Source organism: Salmo salar, chromosome 01 (genome assembly GCF_965601325.2).
Source record: "Salmo salar chromosome 01, fSalSal1, whole genome shotgun sequence".
NCBI lineage: Eukaryota > Metazoa > Chordata > Actinopteri > Salmoniformes > Salmonidae > Salmo > Salmo salar.
The window spans coordinates 62158833-62178800 of record NC_138291.1 but is presented as its reverse complement, the minus strand read 5'-3'; the positions used below and the strand labels follow the sequence as shown (position 1 = coordinate 62178800).

Sequence of the window (19968 nt, the reverse complement as noted above, 5' to 3'; positions counted from 1 at the left end):
TACACAGCCTGGAGGTGTTTTGGGTCATTGTCCTATTGAAAAACAAATGATAGTCCCACTAAGCACAAACCAGATGGGATTACGTATCGCTGCAGAATGCTGTGGAAGCTATGCTGGTTAAGTGTGCCTTGAATTCTAAATAAATAACCAGCAAAGCACACCCACACCATCACACCTCCTCCTCCATGATTCACGGTGGGAACCACACATGCGTAGATGTGTGGTTCTTTTCACCTACTCTGCGTCTCACAAAGACACGGCGGTTGGAACCAAAAAGCTCAAATTTGGACATCAGACCAAAGGACAGTTTTCCACCGGTCTAATGTCCATTGCTCGTCTTTCTTGGCCCAAGCAAGTCTCTTCTTATTGGTGTCCTTTAGTAGGAGTTTCTTTGCAGCAATTTGACCATGAAGGCCTGATTCACACAGTCTCCTCTGAACAGTTGATGTTGAGATGTGTCTGTTACTTGAACTCTGTGAAGCATTTATTTGGGCTGCAATTTCTGATAACTCCAATTAACTTATCTTATGCAGCAAAGGTAACTCTGGGTCTTCCTTTCCTGTGGCGGTCCTCATGAGAGCCAGTTTCATCATAGCGCTTGATGGTTTTAGCAATTGCACTTGAAGAAACTTTGAAAGTTCTTGAAATGTTCAATATTGACTGACCTTCATGTCTTAAATTAATGATGGACTGTCGTTTCTCTTTGCTTATTTGAGCTGTTCTTGCCATAATATGGACTTGGTCTTTTACCAAATAGGGCTATCTTCTTTATACCACCCCTACCTTGTCAGAACACAACTGATTGGCTCAAACACATTAAGAAGGAAAGAAATTCCACAAATTAACTTTTAACAAGGCACACCTGTTAATTGAAATGCATTCTAGGTGACTACCCCATGAAGATGGTTGAGAGAATGCCAAGAGCGTGCAAAGCCGTCATCAAGGCAAAGGGTGCTACTTTGAAGAATCTCAAATAGAAAATATATTTTGATTTGTTTAACACTCTTTTGGTTACTGCATGATTCCATATGTGTTATTAAATTGTTTTAATGTCTTCACTATTATTCTACAATGTAGAAAATAGTAAAAATAAAGCAAAACCCTTGAATGAGTAGGTGTGTCCAAACTTTTGACAGGTACTGTATATTGTCCCTTTTCAAATAAACGTAATAAATAAAATAAATCAATCATTATTTGAAAGAAAAATAGGAATGCCTATACCCACTTCAGCCTCATCTTCTACCTCATCATCCTCCTGAGGAAAAGATGCTATGGAAGAGGGATTTTTCATTATCAATAATTTCAAGCAATATTATCATATTACCATATATTTCCGCGAATATAAATGTTTCATTACTTTAAATAAAAAAAGAAGGTCTACCCTCATCATCCTCAGACACACTCTTTCCCTGTTTCTCCTTTGCAGGGGCATCCTCCACTGAGTGAGGTTCCTCTAAACCACTGAGAAGACATGTCAGATTGGATGTAGATTGCCTCTTCTTACACACACACACACACACACACACGCACACACGCACACACACGCACACACACACACACACACACACACACACAAAGACATACCTTCCTTAGGGAAGAGCAGGATGACCAGTAGAGCAAACGGTAACACACTATAGGACCTCAAACTTTAAGAACAGAGAGCAATCCTCACACACACACACACACAAACACACACACACACACACACACACACACACACACACACAAAAACGCACTCATGAACACACTCACACACACACAAATACACATACAAACACACTGGACCATCTCCTATTACCTCAGTCCTGCACTGACGAAGTGTAGGTTTACAGAGATATGCCTGCTATATTGTATCCTGTATTTGTCCTGCAGTCGCTGAAATGTGTTGTGTTTGGTGTAGTATTCCCCCTCTGTGTAAAACCAATAGCTCAAATAGCAGGACGTGAGAGATGCTGCAGAGGAGTCAAATTTAAGCTTTGGAATGAGTGTACATGGAGGTCCCATGGGGAAGACTGTGATTTACAGCTCCCAACAATGCGGGTTCAATCCCAGTAGTACCCATATGACAAAATACTACAGTACTTACTGTAGAATTCTGTATTTCAGTAAATACTTTAGTCCGCAAAAACACTACAGTGAATACTATACTATCGGTGGTGTAGTGCAGAGTATACACTGTATACCCACTTAGTTTTCAGTGGGCATTGAGTAAACTAACTTCTTAATCCCCACGATGTGTATCAAAGTAGTGTAGTGGAGGTATGCGCCGTATCAATTAATAAGGCTGATGGAACAGATTAAAATGTTTATCTTAAAATACAGATAAACTATTATTGCTTCACATTTTAGGCACAGCAATGTTCACATGCCATCGTAGGCTCATAACTCTGTCTCTTGGCCTGTCCTGGGAGACACACAGAGCCAACAGGTGATAGATTGACGTCTCTGCCTGTGTGTGTGTGTGTGTGTGTGTGTGTGTGTGTGTGAGAGAGAGAGAGGGAGAGAGAGAGAGAGAGAGAGAGAGAGAGAGTGCTACCTATATCCCCCCACTAGAATCCCCATACTTTAATGAAGACAGCTTCTCCAACCTGGAGGGGGAAATCAATAATTTCCAGGCCCAGGGACATGTACTAGTCTGTGGCGACCTAAATGCCAGAACCGGACAAGAACCTGACACCCTCAGCACACAGGGGGACAAACACCTGCCTGGAGGTGACAGCATTCTCTCCCTCATATGCCGCCTTAGACACAACTATGACAACATAACCAACAAAAACGGGTCACAACTCCTGCAGTTCTGTCGCATGCTGGGTATGTACAGTGCATTTCAAAAGTATTCATCCCCTTGGCGTTTTTCTATTTTGTTGCATTACATCCTGTTTATTTTTTATTTGGATTTCATGTAATGGACATGCACAAAATAGTCAAAATTGGTGAAGTGAAATCAAAAAAAGTACTTGTTTAAAAAACTGAAATAAAAAAAATGGAAAAGTGATGCGTGCATATGTATTCACCCCTTTGCTATGAAGCCCCTAAATAAGATCTGGTGCAACCAATTACCTTCAGAAGTCACATAATTAGTTAAATAAAGTCCACCTGTGTGCGTGCAATCTAAGTGTCACATGATCTGTCACATGATCTCAGTATATATACACCTGTTCTGAAAGGCCCCAGAGTCTGCAACACCACTAAGCAAGGGGCACCACCAAGCAAGTGACACCATGAAGACCAAGGAGCTCGCCAAACAGGTCAGGGACAAAGTTGTGGAGAAGTACAGATCAGGGTTGGGTTATAAAAAAATATCTGAAACTTTGAACATCCCACGGAGCACCATTCAATCCATTATTAAAAAATGGAAAGAATATGGCACCACAACAAACCTGCCAAGAGAGGGCCGCCCAACAAAACTCACGGACCAGGCAAGGAGGGCATTAATCAGAGAGGCAACAAAGAGACCAAAGAGAACCCTGAAGGAGCTGCAAAGCTCCACAGCGGAGATTGGAGTATCTGTCCATACGACCACTTTAAGCCATATACTCCACAGAGCTGGGCTTACGGAAGAGTGGCCAGAAAAAAAAGCCATTGCTTAAAGAAAAAAGTAAGCAAACACGTTTGGTGTTCGCAAAAAGGCATATGGGAGTCTCCCCAAACATATGGAAGAAGGTACTCTGGTCAGATGAGACTAAAATATAGCTTTTTGGCCATCAAGGAAAACGTTATGTCTTGCGCAAACCCAACACCTCTCGTCACCCCGAGAACACCATCCTGCCACCACCATGCTGTGGGGATGTTTTTCATCGGCAGTGACTGAGAAACTGGTCAGAATTGAAGGAATGATGGATGGTGCTAAATACAGAGAAATTCTTGAGGGAAACTTGTTTGTCTTCCAGAGATTTGAGACTGGGACGGAGGTTCACCTTCCAGCAGGACAATAACCCTAATCCTACTGCTAAAGCAATACTTGAGTGGTTTAAGGGGAAACATTTAAATGTCTTGGAATGGCCTAGTCAAAGCCCAGACCTCAATCCAATTGAGAATATGTGATTTAAAGATTGCTGTACACCAGCGGAACCAATCCAACTTGAAGGAGCTGGAGCAGTTTTGCCTTGAAGAATGGGCAAAAATCCCAGTGGCTAGATGTGCAAAGCTTATAGAGACATACCCCAAGAGACTTGCACCTATAATTGCTGCAAAAGGTGGCTCTACAAAGTATTGACTTTGGGGGGGTGAATAGTTATGCACGCTCAAGTTTCTGTTTTTTTTGTCTTATTTCTTGTTTGTTTCACAATAAAAAATATTTTGCATCTTCAAAGTGGCATGCCTGTTGTGTAAATCAAATGATACAAACCCTCAAAAAATCCATTTTAATTCCAGGTTGTAAGGCAACAAAATAGGAAAAATGCTAAAGGGGGTGAATTATTTCGCAAGCAACTGTATATATCAACGAATTGGCGAGGGCATTAGAACAGTCTGCAGGACCTTTTTTGTAAGACCATTATTTTGGTCTTACTGAGATTTACTGTCAGGGCCCAGGTCTGGCAGAATCTGTGCAGAAGCACCAGATCATCAGCAAACAGTAGACATTTGAATTCTACTGGTGCTTCTGCACAGATTCTGCCAGACCTGGGCCCTGACAGTAAATCTCAGTAAGACCAAAATAATGGTCTTACAAAAAAGGTCCAGTCGCCAGGACCACAAATACAAATTCCATCTAGACACCGTTGCCCTAGAGCACACAGTTAACTGTACATTCCTTGGCCTAAACATCAGCGCCACTGGTAACTTCCACAAAGCTGTGAACGATCTGAGAGACAAGGCAAGAAGGGCATTCTATGCCATCAAAAGGAACGTAAAATTCGACATACCAAATTAGGATCTGGCTAAAAATACTTGAATCAGTTATAGAACCCATTGCCCTTTATGGTTGTGAGAGGTCTGCTCACCAACCAAGAATTCACAAAATGGGACAAACACCAAATTGAGACTGCATGCAGAATTCTGCAAAAATATCCCCCCATGTACAACGTAAAACCCTAAATAATGTCCCCTTTTCAGGACCCTGTCTTTCAAAGATAATTCGTAAAAATCCATATAACTTGATAGATCTTCATTGTAAAGGGTTAAACACTGTTTCCCATGCTTTGTCAATGAACCATAAACAATTAATGAACATGCACCTGTGGAACGGTCATTAAGACACTAACAGCTTACAGACGGTAGGCAATTAAGGTCACAGTTATGAAAACTTAGGACACTAAAGAGGCCTTTCTACTGACTCTGAAAAACACCAAAAGAAAGATGCCCAGGGTCCCTCCTCATCTGCATGAACGTGCCTTAGGCACGCTGCAAGGAGGCATGAGGACTGCAGATGTGGCCAGGGCAATAAATTGCAATATCCGTACTGTGAGATGCCTAAGACAGCGCTACAGGGAGACAGGACGGACAACTGATCGTCCTCGCAGTGGCAGACCACGTGTAACAACACCTGCACAGGATCGGTACATCTGAACATCACACCTGCGGGACAGGTACAGGATAGCAACAACAACTGCTTGAGTTACACCAGGAATGCACAATCCCTCCATCAGTGCTCAGACTGTCCACACTAGGCTGAGAGAGGCTGGGCTGAGGGCTTGTGGGTCTGTTGTAAGGGAGGTCCTCACCAGACATCACCGGCAACAACGTCACCTATGGGCACAAACCCACCGTCGCTGGACCAGACAAGACTGGCAAAAAGTCCTCTTCACTGACGAGTCACGTTTTTGTCTCACCAGGGGTGATGGTCGGATTCACGTTTATCGTCGAAGGAATGAGTGTTACACTGAGGCCTGTACTCTGGAGCGGGATCGATTTGGAGGTGGAGGGTCTGTCATGGCCTGGGACGGTGTGTCACAGCATCATCGGACTGAGCTTGTTGTCATTGCAGGCAATCTCAACGCTGTGCGTTACAGGGAAGACATCCTCCTCCCTCATGTGGTACCCTTCCTGCAGGCTCTTCCTGACACAACCCTCCAGCATGACAATGCCACCAGCCATACTGCTTGTTCTGTGCGAGATTTCCTGCAAGACAGGAATGTCAGTGTTCTGCCATGGCCAGCGAAGAGCCCGGATCTCAATCCCATTGAGCACGTCTGGGACCTGTTGGATCGGAGGGTGAGGACTAGGGCCATTCCCCCCAGAAATGTCAGAGAACTTGCAGGTGCCTTGGTGGAAGAGTGGGGTAACATCTCACAGCAAGAACTGGCAAATCTGGAGCAGTCCATGAGGAGGAGATGCACTGCAGTACTTAATGCAGCTGGTGGCCACACCAGATACTCACTGATACTTTTGATTTTGAACCCCCCTTTGTTCAGGGACACATTATTCCATTTCTGTTAGGTACATGTCTGTGGAACTTGTTCAGTTTATGTCTCAGTTGTTGAATCTTGTTATGTTCATAGAAATATTTACACATGTTAAGTTTACTGAAAATAAACACAGTTGACAGTGAGAGGATGTTTGTTTTTTTCGGAGTTTATATTGCCCATGCCAATAAATCCCCTTGAATTGAATTGAGAGAGAGAGAGAGAAAATGCTGTCTGTCAGGCTGAACTACTGACCTCTGCTGCATGATGGTGACTGACACTGCAGCGCTGGCCCCAAACCTCCCTGGGGTCTACCCTGGTCACTCTGCCTATCTGTGCCAGTTGCTGAGTGTCTTGGACCTGGCAGAGAGCCATGTGGCCCTCTTTGATCCATGCCTGCTGCCAACGGTGAGTCATACACCTATGCATGTGCACGCACACAAACACACACACCTTTCTCATGGGCCAGCTGGTTGAATATCAGTGAAGTATACTGTAGTAATCCTCCTGTGGTCTCTCTATACGGATATAGCAGTATGAGGGAAAGCTCTTACCTTTAAAATGAAAGCCAATTTCTCAGCAGCATTGGGTTGTTTATCGGTCAAGGAACCCTTCCTCCCCTACTACCCCCTGCTGTTAAGCTACCGGAATGTGTTGTCACCCACAGACTGACTCCACTCCAGCGCTATAGTAGGCAGCTCTAGGGTTGCGTAAACCTCTTAATTATGGATCAGTCTAACAGAGCGCTACTCTCCTCAGGCGATTATGGGAAGGATGCAGTCACGGGCTAGCCTGTGAGGAAGGGGGAGAAAGTACAGTACAACTAGTTCATTTCTCAAAGTTTTTCATTTCGTGTAATGATGGAATGGTGTTGAAAGACAAACTGTTTCCTTAGCTAGTTTTGGTACTGTTGTCTTTCCTCTGGAAATTGAGATTTATGGGGAAAGTATTGGGTTTCCACTGTGATAGCAAAAATGATACCAGAATATTACTGGGACTGCATTACAAGGTCAGTGGCGGTATCATCTTCAGATATGATGTCATGGAGACACAGAAATAGTATCTCTCAATGGAGGGAGGCCAATATGTGACATCGAGCCACCCGGTCTTCGTGTGTGTGTGTGGTGTGTTTGTGCAAGAGCGTAAATGTGTCTGTGTGAATGATGAATTCTGTCACCAGTGGGACTGTATTGGATAAGGTGAATTTCAGAGCGGCAATTGTGAAACATCTCCTTTAGGCTGTAAAGTACAGCAGGTTTTACATGATTCTCCCTGACATGTGTCATGTTGGATGTCCTCCACTGCTTGTCTCTGTCTGTCTGTCTGTTTGTCTGTTTGTCTGTCTGTCTGTCTGTCTGTCTGTCTGTCTGTCTGTCTGTCTGTCTGTCTGTCTGTCTGTCTGTCTGTCTGTCTGTCTGTCTGTCTGTCTGTCTGTCTGTCCTGTCCCGTCCCGTCTGTCTCTTTGTGGCTTTAATCTTATGTGACCTCGGCGGTTCTCACCTCCACTTAATTTCAATTGTTTCTCTCACTGATGACTGGTTACCACTATGTTTTCTCAGCCACTTGCTAACACCCACATCATTTATAACTAAGAACAAGCTAGTGTCTCTGTGAGAAATCAGTGTCTTGGGAATGTATTACCACAGTTAGACATTTTTCATATTTGTTCTCTTTAGTAGGATGAGTATAAAAACCCTCCCAGCGAGGATGGATCTATTGTTCATCCCCAAACGTCTCTTTCTCTCTCCCTGAGATCCACTTGCCTACCTGAGAGCCTGCCTACCTGAGAGCCTGCCTGCCCACCTGCCTGAGAGACTGCATGTCTACCTGCCTAAGAGCCTCAAGACGCAATGAGTCACTTAGTCTTCTCATGAATAAATCTCCACCTGCCTTATATACTCTCTGCTTCTTTCTTTCCAAAACATTTCTTGGAGTTTGCTGGTGTCTCTGTCATGGAGAACACACATGCTTGCACACTAAGCAGTAGAGGCAGCAGGCCCCCTGACACAGTGTCAATTAACACACAACCTAGGGTTGAATTATATACTGTGGGCTCATATCGTCAAACCCATATATTTAAGCCATACTCTTTTGCCCATGGTAAACAGAAATCACCAAATGGTGTTGTCTGACATGATCCTACCACATTCAACTCTTGTAACAATATCTCCATGAGATCTTATCGCTACCGAGAGTGTGTTGTGTTTTTTAAAACTGGTAGATGTGTTTTTTCAATTTGTTCGGTTATTTCCCGTTTATGTGTGGCTCCATGGAGGCAGAGGAATCGTATACCCTTCTCTTTCTCCCCCCACCCCTTCCCTGTGGGGTCAGTAAAAAACGGTCTTGGTATAAAATAGCTGCCTGCTTTGGCCCTAATGTAGGAAATGGACTTGTTTCTATGGCATCGATTTCCTTTCGGCCTCATGGGAAAGCAGCGTTGTGGAGGCTATCCTAAGAGCGGCAGGTCGATAGGCCTACGAAGTGGAAGGAAGCCAGGGGATGTTGTTCACTGTACAGGCCCTAATTTAAGTGCTCTCTGTCACCTCCTCCCACGTGGCAAATGGCTCAAGACAATGCCTAATGGTCAGTACGCTCTTCACCCCTCTGAAGGGCCGAAAATGCATCTCTCTCTCTATAGTATCCAGAGGACTGACTATGGAATGTGATATACGTGATACCAGACATGGATACTATAGTATTATTCTATCTGAAACTTGTTCTCTGAGTAGAACTCTGAAGCTACCTACATGGATGTATGATCTCTGTGGTCAGTTGTATCTGTACAGGGTGAACTAAAGGACTCCATGCAAAGGGATTTCACTGTGTATTTACATTGGGTGATCAGGTTACTGTAAACTTGGTATCGTTTGATTGGTCAATGGTGGTTGGTTTTGGTTTGAAAAATGTACACCTTCAGATGTTAGAAATGAAATTGAAGGTCTGTTGTTCTCTCTCGTATCCGGTACATTGGAGGAAGGTTTTATGATATTTTCTCATTTCCCAGGCTTTTAAGCCTCTGGTCTAGTAGCCATCTCTCTGTTCATGCTTTGTCTTGTAAATTAGCCTTAGGATATATATGCCTAGAATTATGCTTCGATAATGTCAGTATTGCCTTGTAACTTAAGCTTTATGCCTGTCACGTCCTGACCAGTAATAGGGGTTATTTGTTATTGTAGTTTGGTCAGGACGTGGCAGAGGGTATTTGTTTTATGTGGTTCGGGGTGGTGGTTTGTTTAGTAGGGTATTTGATTTATGTATTCTGGGGTTTTTTGAGCACTGTTCTATGTTAGTGTATTTCTATGTTCTGTCTAGTCTTTTGTATTTCTATGTTTTGTTAATTGGGGTTGGACTCTCAATTGGAGGCAGGTGTTTTCAAGTTGCCTCTGATTGAGAGTCCTATATATAGGTATGTGTTTATTGAGTACTTTGTGGGAGATTATGCTGTGTATAGCTTTGTGCCTTACTAGCCGAGTGAGTCTGCCTGCGGTCCGGAGCCGAGTGAGTCTGCCTGCGGTCCGGAGCCGAGTGAGTCTGCCTGCGGTCCGGAGCCGAGTGAGTCTGCCTGCGGTCCGGAGCCGAGTGAGTCTGCCTGCGGTCCGGAGCCGAGTGAGTCTGCCTGCGGTCCGGAGCCGAGTGAGTCTGACTACGGTCCGGAACCAAGCGAGTCTACCTACAGTCTGGATCTTCCAGAGTTGGTCCACAGTCCGGAGCCCCCAGAGACGCTCTACAGCCCTGAACATTGTGCAGAGGTGGACTGGTCAGGGGGTGGCTGTAGACCAGAACCTGAGCCACCTCAGGTATAAGTGGGTTGGGGAGGGGGGTGTAGCACAGGTGCCGTCGTTGTCGGCAGCCACCCTCCCTTCCCTCCCTTTAGTTTAGGGGATTTATGTTTGTTTTGGGGTAATTTCGTTTTTTTGTGTGAGGTGCATCCGGGGTCTGCACCTTTGGGGGGGGGGGGGGGGGGGGGGGGGGGGTACTGTCACGTTCTGACCAGTAATAGGGGTTATTTGTTATTGTAGTTTGGTCAGGACGTGGCAGAGGGTATTTGTTTTATGTGGTTCGGGGTGGTGGTTTGTTTAGTAGGGTATTTGATTTATGTATTCTGGGGTTTTTTGGGCACTGTTCTATGTTAGTGTATTTCTATGTTCTGTCTAGTCTTTTGTATTTCTGTTTTGTTAATTGGTGTTGGACTCTCAATTGGAGGCAGGTGTTTTATAGTTGCCTCTGATTGAGAGTCCTATATGTAGGTATGTGTTTGAATACTTTGTGGGAGATTATGCTGTGTATAGCTTTGTGCCTTACCAGCCTGTGATTAGTCGTTGTGGTTTCTTTGTGTACGTGTTTGTTTTGGTTCTCCTTCTTGTCCGTTTATAATGAAGATGAGTGCACATTTCCCCGCTGCATTTTGGTCTAAATCCGACGACAACCGTTACAATGCCTCGTATGTGAATCCATTCACTTGACCAAGTTATTCAATAATACTTGCTTTGATATTCACTTCTCATGACCATTTCTTTATCTTAGTCAGCTAAACGCATAATACTTGATTTCACATGGTTTTACTGTAATGTTAAATGGAGTCAGATAAAGAGAAACATTTGAATAGGCTAAATCTTATCATGGGTTGCATGTGAGGTGTGTATATATATATATAATATACACATATCAAATACTACCCCACTACAGATGTGATGCTGCTCTACTCACTGATCACAAGATAGGGTTCACTAAGCGTTCACGTATGAATGGTTATCAGTGGTGATTTCGTTCAAATGGTATTGGGCAATGAAAGAGTAATTCTTTGTAGAAATCTATTTTCATATTCGCTTCAGATCTTGATGGTGAGTGAATGTCCTCTGAAATAGGACATGGTTGTCTGGTACTACTGTACTGTACTATGTTGACTTACACTAATGAAGATCTACTTGTCAAATACTTCCCTAATGTCATTCTCTGTCAGATAATGTGCTTTCTGATAAAGTGTCACATTCTGATCCAGCTACAGGCTTCAGAACTGAAAAGAAATCTTCTGTCATTACTTCAATTTGAGCACTAATAGGCCTAATATCACTATTACTGTACGGAGAAAATAATCATTGATGAAGCTTCTGTTCTGGGAATTGAATGAGAGCCAAACCGGTGCTTTCCTATGGTTACGTAAAGGTAACTTAATAAATCAATATGATTGGCCATATGAGCATCAGGAGATTAGACAGATCTATTGATGCTCTGTGTTTTCAAGGCTTATTATCTATGATTAAACTGAAACGTGAGGGACGGGAGGCATTGATTCTGCTTGTTGTTTTCCACAGCAGACCTTTCACAGGGTCTACCCTATGTTCCCTCGGCCCTATGTTTCTTCCGCCCAATGTTCCCTCAGCCCTATGTTCCCTCAGGCCTATGGCCCCCCTAAATGTGGAGTATGAAATAATTTTTACATAACTCATTTTTGCTATCGTTCTTTTTTTACATCTGTTATTAAACAGTGGCAACGCGGAACACTAATGATTATGAACATGGTCTTTTGCCTGCTAATGCCTGCAATGCAGTGAAGAAAACAATATGATAACATTAACGTCTAATGTAACTGGCCCCTCTAACAGTACAACTGGCCCCAGCTTGGCCCCCCCAGTTGAAATGGTCTAGAACCGCCACTGGTTCCCTCAGGCCTATGTTTTCTCAGCCCTATGTTCCCTCAGCCCTATGTTCCGTCAGGCCTATGTTCCCTCAGGCCTATGTTCCCTCAGGCCTATGTTCCCTCAGGCCTATGTTCCCTCAGGCCTATGTTCCCTCAGGCCTATGTTCCCTCAGGCCTATGTTCCCTCGGCCCTATGTTCCCTCAGGCCTATGTTCCCTCCAGGGGCCAATCTCGGGGGGGGTGGCAGTGCCCCTGTGACAACAAATTTGGACCCCCTTGTGGCCCCCCTAAATGTGGAGTATGAAATAATTTTTACATAACTCATTTTTGCTATCGTTCTTTTTTTACATCTGTTATTAAACAGTGGCAACGCGGAACACTAATGATTATGAACATGGTCTTTTGCCTGCTAATGCCTGCAATGCAGTGAAGAAAACAATATGATAACATTAACGTCTAATGTAACTGGCCCCTGTAACAGTACAACTGGCCCCAGCTTGGCCCCCCAGTTGAAATGGTCTAGAACCGCCACTGGTTCCCTCAGGCCTATGTTTTCTCAGCCCTATGTTCCCTCAGCCCTATGTTCCCTCAGGCCTATGTTCCCTCAGGCCTATGTTCCCTCAGGCCTATGTTCCCTCAGGCCTATGTTCCCTCAGGCCTATGTTCCCTCAGGCCTATGTTCCCCCATCCCTATGTTCCCTCAGCCCTATGTTCCCTCAGCCCCAGCGGCTGTGTCTGTAGAAGGCACTGTAGATGTCAACTCTGCTGGAGCTTGTGGTTGTAGGATTGTAGTTTACTTCATGGCCAGGAGGTGTCAATATTGTTTTTCACCCTGTGAACTATACCTTCCACATGTGTTTTTCAATGGAGTTGCAAAACAATTGTGTGTGTGTGCGTGTCTATACAGGTCTGGAAAAAAATTAAGAGACCACTGCAAAATGATCAGTTTCTCTGGTTTTACTATTTATACATATGTTTGGGTAAAATGAACATTTTTGTTTTATTCTATAAACTACTGACAACATTTCTCACGAATTCCAAATAAAAATATTGTCATTTAGGGAAATAACAAAAAAGATGCAGTGTTGTCCGACCTCGAATAATGCAAAGACACACACACACACACACAGTCCAGACCGACATACACACACAGACCATACAGACACACAGACCATACAGACATTACAGACACACAGACATTACAGACACACAGACATTACAGACACACACAGACCATACAGACCATACAGACACACACAGTCCAGACCGACATACACACACAGACCACACAGACACACACAGACCATACAGACCATACAGACACACACAGACCATACAGACACACACAGCCCAGACCGACATACACACAACACACACAGACCATACAGACCATACAGACACACACAGTCCAGACCGACATACACACACAGACCATACAGACACACACAGTCCAGACCGACATACACACACAGTCCAGACCGACATACACACACAGACCATACAGACACACACAGCCCAGACCGACATACACACACAGACCATACAGACACACACAGACCATACAGACCATACAGACACACACAGTCCAGACCGACATACACACACAGACCATACAGATACACACAGACCATACAGACACACACAGCCCAGACCGACATACACACACAGACCATACAGACACACACAGACCACACAGACCATACAGACACACACAGACCATACAGACCATACAGACACACACAGTCCAGACCGACATACACACACAGACCATACAGATACACACAGACCATACAGACACACACAGACCATACAGACACACACAGACCACACAGACCATACAGACACACACAGACCATACAGACACACACAGAACATACAGACACACACAGTCCAGACCGACATACAGACCATACAGATACACACAGACCATACAGACACACACAGACCATACAGACACACACAGACCATACAGACCATACAGACACACACAGACCATACAGACACACAGACCATACAGACACACACAGACCATACAGACCATACAGACACACACAGTCCAGACCGACATACACACACAGACCATACAGACACACACAGACCATACAGACACACACAGACCATACAGACACACACAGACCATACAGACACACACAGACCATACAGACCATACAGACACACACAGACCATACAGACACACAGACCATACAGACACACACAGACCATACAGACCATACAGACACACACAGTCCAGACCGACATACACACACAGACCATACAGACACACACAGACCATACAGACACACACAGCCCAGACCGACATACAGACACACACAGACCATACAGACACACGCAGCCCAGACAGTCAATAAACAACCTTGACAAAACCTGAGACAGAGATAGAGCAGTGTGAGGGACACTAAGAGTGACACACACCAAACTATCTCACAGACAGCTACATTCTCCACTACCCTCACCTACTCACACCACATCAAAGACATCTTATGCAACGTGGAGTGGGATAGGGAGACAACAGAGAGGTAGGAAGTAGGTGGAACATAGTCTACAGCGGAGCAAGAAAGATTGATCCTTTTTCGGGTGCACGTACACTCACTATGCTCCCTATGCAACTCAGCAGGTAGCCTCCTACCCCCACTGTTGTGCAGACAGAGAGCAGGGAGTGCTTCGCAATCCTGGTCTGAATTGGAGTAACAGATCTCAGACGTACACTAACCTCCAGACTGATGATGGTTATGAGGGGTGCTGTCGAGTCAGCCTTCCCTGTGCTCGGAGTAGCCATACTAGGCTGTCTCTGCTGCGTGCCTCTCTGCCTCATCTTCATCATGGCGGATGACCAGGGCTATGGGGACATGAGATACCATGGCTAGGACATCCATACTCCAGTCCTGGACCAGCTGGCTGGGGAGGGGGTGAAGCTGGAGAACTACTATGTCCAGCCAATCTGCTCGCTCTCATGCAGCCAGCTCATGACTGGACGGTGAGTAATGTATTTATTGTACTGGCTTATTATATATTATCCTGAATGGAATGATTCTTCTCAAACGCCTGTGCATTCTTATAACCTTGCTTCTAAATAAAGGAGTGATCTGTCAGAACATTGCATGTTGTTTTGAATAGGTATGTATGTATTTAGAACAATTGTTTGAAGGTTCTAACCGTGATCCCTGACAATAAATTGGTTCTGACAATCTTGCTTTAGCTCTCATCTCACCTTCCCCTCCTCTCCCCCTTTTCCCAGGTACCAGATCCACACGGGCCTCCAGCATTCCATCATCCGGGCACGCCAGTCCCTGTGCCTGTCCCCGGATGCACCCACCCTGGCTGAACGACTGCAGGAGGCAGGCTACAGCACTCACATGGTAGGGAAGTGGCACCTGGGCTTCTGCCGGCCGGGCTACCTGCCCACGGGCCACAGCTTCCATAGCTTCTTAGGCTCCCTGACTGGCAGTGGTGAACACTTCTCCTATCAGAGCTGTGACCAGGCTGAGGCCTGTGGCTTCGACCTGCACGACGGGGAGAGATGACCTGGAGCTGAGCAGTAACTACTCCGCAACACTCTACATAAAGAGGTGAGGCCAGCCCTTACACACATCTTTTGTGATGTTGTACTACATGTATGAAAAGGAGCTTGTCTAGTACTAAACACTACTGTGCATGTTGGAAACGGAATGAAGAGGTTTTTAGAGTGTTCTTGATAAAGTGATTCGCATTTGATTATAATTGGGCATTTCAAAGTCTTCGGCTATTTCAAAGATTTGGACACAACAGAGTTGATGTATTTTACATAACGTCTCAGTTATATAAAGATGTAACCTTTCCACCCAGGGTTCAGAAGAACCTGAGGGCCCATGACCCCCGGAAGCCCATCTTCTTGTACCTGGCACTCCAGGCCGTCCATACACCCCTGCAGGCACCAAACCACTTTCTGTGACGCTGCAGTAACCTGGACAACTGCCCGCGACAACACTATGCAGCTATTCTGAGCTGTGTGGACGAGAGTGTGGGGGAGCTGGTGCAAGAGCTGAGGACCAGGGGCCTCTATCAGAACTCTGTCCTGGTCTACTCCTCGGACAACGGGGGCCAGCCCTTCTCTGGGGGCTGCAACTGGCCCCTGCGTGGAGATAAGGGTATCTACTGGGAAGGGAGAGTGCGGGCAGTGGGTTTCATCCATGGCCCATTCCTGAAGCGGAAATGGAAGGTGAGCAAGGCGCTGATCCATGTTTCTGACTGGTACCCCCTCCCCCCGTTGTCTCTGGTGGGGGCCCCCGAATAGGGCCGTGGCCAGCAGGACGGCCACAACGTGTGGGGGGCCATCAGCCAGGGGCTGCCCTACCCCCGCACTGAGATCCTGTTCAATATCGACCCGATATCTCGACGGCCCAGTGAGGCAGACTCCAGGCCCTCAACAGCTTCGGCATCTGGGACACAGCAGTGCGGGCAGCCATACGGGCTGGGGACTGGAAGCTGCTGACAGACCCTGCCCGGGGGGGCCCAGCAGTGGCAGGACATGGGGCAACGCCGGGACCCTTATGAGATCTCAAACCTGGCTGATGCACGGCCGGAGGTGGTCAAGATACTGCTGGCCAGACTGGCCGGGTACAACCAGACGGCCGTTCCCCCCCGAAACCCACCTGATGACCACATGGTGGACCCCTCAGCTCCATGGGGGGATGTGGACACCCTGGCTGGGTAAGCCGGGCAGCAAGCAGCCAGGGGGCAGCAGGGAGGGAGGGAAGGGGAATAGTAGTAAGATGAGGCACTGTAAGGTGTGCAAACTGCAAGCCCTCTTTAAAAATGTGGGCTCCCAGATGCATAGGTCCTCTCTGTTCTTTTCGTCCTCAGAGGAATGGAAGGAGCACGTGGACAGACAGGCAAGACTGACAGACCTACATGAGACTGGATTTTAGTCACTGGCTGTCCCCTGGCCACCAAGGAGGGTGCAACTGTAAGATTAATGTTAAGGGTGATTTTTTGATGTCTCATCCGCCCATCAACAGGACAAAATCAGAATGACGCTCAGACACCTTTTTTGATTTGTACTTGGTGATATAATGGACCGTCCAGGCTTCACGCTGCTTATGACATACTCCTCTGTTGCCTAACCAACTCTAAACAACACCTCACTGCATCAAAATCATAAATTGGGGATTGGCCAGCATAAACTCAGTCAAAAATGCTGTGGCAGTTGTGCTCTTCAGTGCGGTTACAGTACAGTACACCCAAAAACCAAGCCACGTTCCAGACATACTTTTAGACAAAAAGATTCCAAAATGGTTCTTCAGCTGTCCCCATAGGAGAACCCTTTTTGGTTCCAGAGAACCCTTTTTGGTTCCACATAGAACCCTTTTGGGTTCAATGTATTACCCTCTGTGGTAAAGGTTCTACCTGGAACCAAAAGGGTTCCACCTGGAACCAAAAGGGTTCTTCAAAGGCTTCTCCTATGGGGACAGCTGACAAACCCTTTTAGGTTCTAGATAGCTTCCTTTTTTCTAAGAGTGTATGTGGCTCATACTGTAAGTGTGATATACCAGCTGGCAAATCGCGGACTGTGAAATAATGCGGATTTAACTGGAGCAGACTGGATCAGGGTGGCACTTAGGGTTTGGATGTGTCACATTATAGAATCCAGATCACATCAGATTAGATCAAATGTGAGGCTTGCATCTCTTGCCTGTAAGCCATTTGTGCAGGAACTAATGTGTGATTATGCTTGTACTGTATATAATGTAGGTAACGTTCAGCAATTCTGCAGAAATCCCACACACAGAAGGGAGAAGCACTGTACATTTCTTATTTCCAGCAACAAGCTGCCTACTACTTCCCTGCCTCCTCCTTTCTCCCTCCAGCCAAGTCTCACCCTTCCCTCTTGTCTGATCTCTCGCTCTTTCTCCCTCTATCTCTCATTTCATCTGATTTTCTCTTGCTCTTTGCCTCTTTCCTACAGCAGTAGGAACATGTTCTTCATCCTCCTCCTCCTCATCGTCTTCTTCTCATATTCTTCTTCCTCCTCACTTTCTCATTTCATTCGGAGATCAGGTCAGTTTTTAAGTAATAGGCAGGATGCATGTGAGTCAGAATTGAGATCTGATGTACAGAGTTACATAAACAGAAAGGAGGAGGAAGGCTTCCTAGGGGGGCAGCAAGGCCATGCTGTTTGAAGCACTCCCTGCCTTATCTGTTATCTCGCCATTTGAAAAGATGTACATATCCTAACATACCAGTAAGTGTCTATGTATAGTTTGATGCTAATGGTATACTGAAATGCGTTCTGCCGTTTGCTGCTTTCCATTCATAAAGAGACTCTGACAGAATGTGTTGGCGATTTTGTCACTTGTGTTGAACATCTGTGTGTATACGTGTGTGTGTGCGCACATTCCATATAGATATATGCATAGTACTATCATCACAGCCCAAACACTGAAACTGGAATCTGGGAATGAGATTAGTCAAGAATGCTTTGAATTAATTAACGTTGGGTCTTTCTGAAGCCAGCCACTACAGCTTCAAACCCCAAAACTCAGAGGCCCTGTAGGTCTGAGACAAAAAAAACATATAGCGAGCTGATTCCTGTGAAGTGACACAAGCTATAAATCACTGAGGTGACACACACAGTGTGCTGTCCAGGAGGTCAGCTGGGCGGGAGTGACCTTTAATGACGTCACAGTGATCAGTCACACAGCAACAACGGCAACATAAGCAGTCTGATATGTTCAGAGTCAGAAACCTCTAGCGTTTTGAGTTGAAATTATAGAAAGGTTTGTGGCCCTGGAGTGAAGTCATGTGTAGTACACATGAAGATAGCGTGGACAGTGGATACATACTGTAGTATAAACACACTAAAACACAGCGGAGCTGTTAAACGGTCACCCTTTAAACCTGTGTGATGACCAAAAAATGGACAGGGACACATTTCCAGTGTCCCTTGGTAAAGGGTCACCTATTAGCCCTTGGAATTGATCTGTCCTTTTAAATAGGTCATTAGTAGAAACCTATGGTGTTGTAATTGACAGCCTGCAGGCGTAAAACTAAACTAAAACTAAATGCATGCTCTACAACCGATCGCTGCCCGCACCTGCCCGCCCGTCCAGCATCACTACTCTGGACGGTTCTGACTTAGAATATGTGGACAACTACAAATACCTAGGTGTCTGGTTAGACTGTAAACTCTCCTTCCAGACTCACATTAAACATCTCCAATCCAAAATTAAATCTAGAATTGGCTTCCTATTTCGCAACAAAGCATCCTTCACTCATGCTGCCAAACATGCCTTCGTAAAACTGACTATCCTACCGATCCTCGACTTCGGCGATGTCATTTACAAAATAGCCTCCAACACTCTACTCAACAAATTGGATGTAGTCTATCACAGTGCCATCCGTTTTGTCACCAAAGCCCCATATTCTACCCACCACTGCGACCTGTACGCTCTCGTTGGCTGGCCCTCGCTTCATACTCGTCGCCAAACCCACTGGCTCCAGGTCATCTATAAGTCTTTGCTAGGTAAAGCCCCGCCTTATCTCAGCTCACTGGTCACCATTGCAGCACCCACCCGTAGCACGCGCTCCAGCAGGTATATCCTTCTGGTCACCCCCAAAGCCAATTCTTCCTTTGGCCGTCTCTCCTTCCAGTTCTCTGCTGCCAATGACTGGAACGAACTGCAAAAATCACTGAAGCTGGAGACTCTTACCTCCCACACTAGCTTCAAGCACCAGCTGTCAGAGCAGCTCACAGATCACTGCACCTGTACATAGCTGATCTGTAAACAGCCCATCCAATCTACCTCATCCCCATACTGTATTTATTTATTTATCTTGCTCCTTTGCACCCCAGTGTCTCTACTTACACATTCATCTTCTGCACATTCTACCATTCCAGTGTTTAAAAGCTATATTGTAATTACTTCGCCATCACAGCCTATTTATTGCCTTACCTCTCTTATCCTACCTCATTTGCACATGCTGTATATA

The 19968-nt window shown here is 45.6% G+C and overlaps 1 pseudogene; it reads left to right on the top strand.

Annotated features, from left to right (window-relative positions):
* The first annotated feature begins 15668 nt into the window (after positions 1–15668).
* LOC106606988 (arylsulfatase I pseudogene) lies at positions 15669–18301 on the top strand (annotated as a pseudogene).
* Positions 18302–19968: the final 1667 nt, after the last annotated feature.